At 62.6% G+C, this 3,830-nt stretch overlaps 1 protein-coding gene across 4 annotated transcripts in view; it reads left to right on the top strand.

The window, feature by feature from the left end:
• Window positions 1-3,830, top strand: part of LOC101581406 (cytochrome b ascorbate-dependent protein 3) — a 20,171-nt gene that overhangs the window by 13,754 nt on the left and 2,587 nt on the right. The window lies entirely within an intron of this gene.

Genomic DNA, 3,830 nt, shown 5'->3' with positions numbered 1-3,830 from the left:
CTATCAGCCGCAGGGCAGGCTCATCTGCCAGTAGGAGGGTGAGAGAGACACCAGGCATCTCCAGGGCAGACATGAAGGTGCCCACAAGCGCACGGGCAATGTTTACCCCGCGGCCCTCTGCAATGTCAACGTGGAGGCCCATGAGTGGGATGGCACCGGGGATGCTTGAGGAAGCTGGGTGGGGAGCTGGCCCAAATCCTTCAGCTTGTCCTTCAGTGACACCCTGATGGCCTAACTTCCTGGCTGTGCCCCTCGGGGGCCAGTTCAGGGCCGTGCATCCCATCCACTCTGCAGCACTGCAACTGTCACTCCAGACAGACAGGGCTGAGCCTGAGGCCCCTGTGATGAGTGGCAGGGCACGTCCTGGCGGAGGCTGTGACACTCGGGCCCTGTCCAGGCTACCCAGAGACCCTCCCTCCTGTCTTCTGCCCAGCTTCCCACGCTGGGGTGCTAGTGTGGCTCACCCAGACAGCGGACGGCAGCGTCAGCCACGATGCCCAGCTCCAGGAATGACAGGCCGCCCAGGTTGTTGACCATCAGTACCACTGAGGAGCCTGCAGGCCAGTGTGACAGGCAGTGAGACACCAAGGGGGGGGTGGGGTGGGGCTGGGACAGGAGGCCACGTACCTGGCTGCACGGGCACGCGGGACACATTGGAGGCATCCGTCATGTGGTCGATCATGAGTGCGACAATCTCATCAGCAGTCGCCATCTGTCATGGGGCCAGCGGTGAGGCTTCTCTGTGGGCTTCAGCCTCGGGCTGGCGGGGGACAGGCATACTTACCTGGATGCGGCGCACACCTGCTTCCCCGTGGATCCCTGCGGAGAGAGGTGGTCACAGTGACCTGACAGGCCTGGAACAAGCCTGTCCTGTCTCATCAAAGACCGAGTGCACGAGCCAGACCTGGCACCAGGGCAGGGCTGGTGGACAGGACTGCCGGGGGGGGGTGGGGACAGCCAGTGTCCTAGTGCTGTGAGGCCTGGGACATGGATGCATTGGGTTCAGACTCACGGGAGGAAGGGGACAGCACCGTGGCCGTGGCCAGGTGGCCCTGAATGCCCTGGAGAGGATGCTATACCTGAGCATGGGACCATCTGGGCAGGCCTGGCCTTGAGCGCCCGCCACCTGTCACTACTGAGACTAGCAGTGCGCAGCTGCAGGAGGCTGCAGGACCCGAGATGGCTGTAGGCCTGGGGACACTGGCTGGGCTTACCTAGGCCCAGCTCCACCTCGCTGGCGGCGAGCTCGAAGGTGGGTCTGGAGCCGGGGACACTGCAAGAGGACAGGCTCACACCCAGTGTACCTAGGATGGTGAGGTGCAAGCGCCGGGGTCAGGACAGGCAGTAGCCTGAGCGCCGCCTTTGTCTCCGAGAGGGACGAAGGAACCCAGCTGTGTTCCTGGGGAGTCCTTACCCCCACCTACCTGCCCACAGGAGCCCGCTTGGGCCTGGCACTCACCCATGGTCTTGGCAAACTCGCTCACCAGCTCGGTTATCTCCTCCAGCCCCATGCCCGCCTCAGCCAGTGCCCCTGCCATCTGCAGCCAGACACGCGGGTGGAAGGAAACCCCAACCCCGCGGGGTCAGAGGGGCTGCAAGGAGCCTGCAAGAGGGAATCCTGGGGTCTCCCACCCCATCTGGCCCACAGCATGTGGGCACAAGATCTTCCCCTTGCTTACAATGTGCCTTCCTGCATCTTTCACAGTTCTGGGTGGTTTGAGCCACCAGACTTTACAGACCAGAAATGGGCTCCAGGTGCGAGGGGGACCCACATCACACAGCCAGCGGGTGACTCCTGGAGCCACCTACTGTGGCTCAGTTAGCTCACCCCCAACCTGGCTGTCATAAGCATCCCGGCTGGGACGGATGAGCCCAGCCAAGGGGGTCATGTTAACGCCAAGGCAGGGTGGCTGCGTGGGAGTGGTCTGGGGCTTCTGGGCCAGCCACCCTGTGCAGGCCGCATGGCACATCACCTTGTGGATCAGCACAGTGCCGCAGAGACCCCGTCGGCCAGCCTTCTTCAGCACAGTGAAAGCACTGTCATCCCCGATGACCACCATCTCCACGGGGATGCCCTCGGCACAGGCCTGCTCGCGGGCCAGGCCGAAGTTGAGCCGGTCTCCAGTGTAGTTTTTCACAATGAGGAGGGTCCCCACTGCCAGAGTGGCCGGAGAGGTCAGGACCTGCCCTCTGTGCCCCTTGCGCCCACCGGGGAGCCCCATGCCAGCTGACCTGTGCCTGCCTGGGCCACCGCCCTGATGGCCGCCAGGATGCTGCCCACAGCCGGGGAGGTGAACACAGCTCCCGCGATGACACCCGTCAGCATTCCCTTCCCGATGAACCCTACAGATGTGGGAGCGAGTGTGGGTGCCCTGTGACCCAGGGGTCTGCACTCACAGGTGTCTTCTTGGCTGTAGGGTCATGGTGGATGTGTGCCAGGCAAGTGCCTGGCATCCAGTGGGCTCTTGCTGAAGGGAGACGGGACAGCCACAGACGATTCCAGGGGCTCTCAGAACCTAGTGCTGGCCTAAGACAGCCCAGGGACCCCGTGTGGGCTTAAGAACCCCGCTTTGGCAAGAGGCAAGAGGGCGGGAGGCTGGATATCACCCACCCTCAGGACGGAAGACTGCAAGCCTGAGGGCGGACTCACTCTAAGGGCAGAAGGCCAGCCCCAGGGGCGCCACGCCCAGGAGGCCTGCTCTCCCGCTGCTCACCTGCGTGGGCCGGCTCATGGCCGGAGCCTCCCCCGGACAGCAGGGCTACCCGGCCTCTGAGGCTGTCCAGGTCAGAGCGCAGCGCCACCCGGTGGCCCTGCAGCAGCTGCAGGCCAGGGTTGCAGGCCACCAGGCCGGCCAGGGCGTCGTCAGCACAGCCCACCACTGAGTTCACTAGTTTCTTGGAAGTCTGCAGGAGAGGAGTGAAGATTCAGTGTGGGCGCAATGGGAAGGGACCTCGACCTGCCAGCCACACCGCTGTGCTCAAGACCCCTCTCCATGCTGCACAGGGGCTCCAGGGACATAGCAGCACCCTGATTTGAGCCCCGATTCAGCAGGAAGTCTGTGACTTTTCTCCTCTTCCCCCTCCCCTTTCTGTTCCCCCTCCTCCCCCTCCCCCTCTTCCTCTTCTCCTCCTTCTTTTGAGACAGCATCTTTCCATGTAGTCCAGCCTGGCCTTGAACTCACTGTGGATGCCAGGCTATCCCTGAACTCATAGCGATCTTCCTGCCTCAGTCTCCTGGGTGTTAGGTTAATACACATGTACCACCATGTTGGGACCAGCTGAGGCTGGAAAGTGGCCATGTGTGGGGACAAGACAAGGCCATGGTGCCTGGCAGTCAAGCTACCTCAGTCTTAAAAATGCATCCTGCCTGGACGACGTCAGTCCCCAGCCACTGGGCAACCCTGTGCTCTGATGCCAACTTTGCCACAGCATACAGGTCCTGCTGCTGAGGTCTCTGCCCAGCAGGCAAACAGGCTCCACCTGACCCAGCGCTTGTCCGCTGTCCGTCTTTCCTCCTCCCACCACTGCTCCCGCAGGATATGCTGAGAGGCCAACGAGTCGCTACATTTGGCCCGCAGCAGGGACCGCCAGTCAGAGAAGAATGGACGTCCCAAGTGCACCCGACAGGAGGGAGGCGAGCTGTGGGAGCCAGCACTCGGCGCAGGCGTGCAAGCCCGGGCGTGGGGGCTCCTGGGGATGGGGCACGTTCCCGGGGGCTAGAGAGAGGGAGCTTCAAGAGAGACACAGACTTAAGAAAAGCCAAAAGGGAACTAGTAGTTAAAATAAGACAGTCTCAGGGCCGGGGAGATGGCTCAGTAGAATAAGCACTT

The sequence above is a fragment of the Octodon degus genome, unplaced genomic scaffold, assembly GCF_000260255.1.
Source record: "Octodon degus isolate 3935 unplaced genomic scaffold, OctDeg1.0 scaffold00279, whole genome shotgun sequence".
NCBI classification, from domain to species: Eukaryota; Metazoa; Chordata; class Mammalia; order Rodentia; family Octodontidae; genus Octodon; species Octodon degus.
This window is presented reverse-complemented; position numbering and strand designations above follow the sequence as displayed.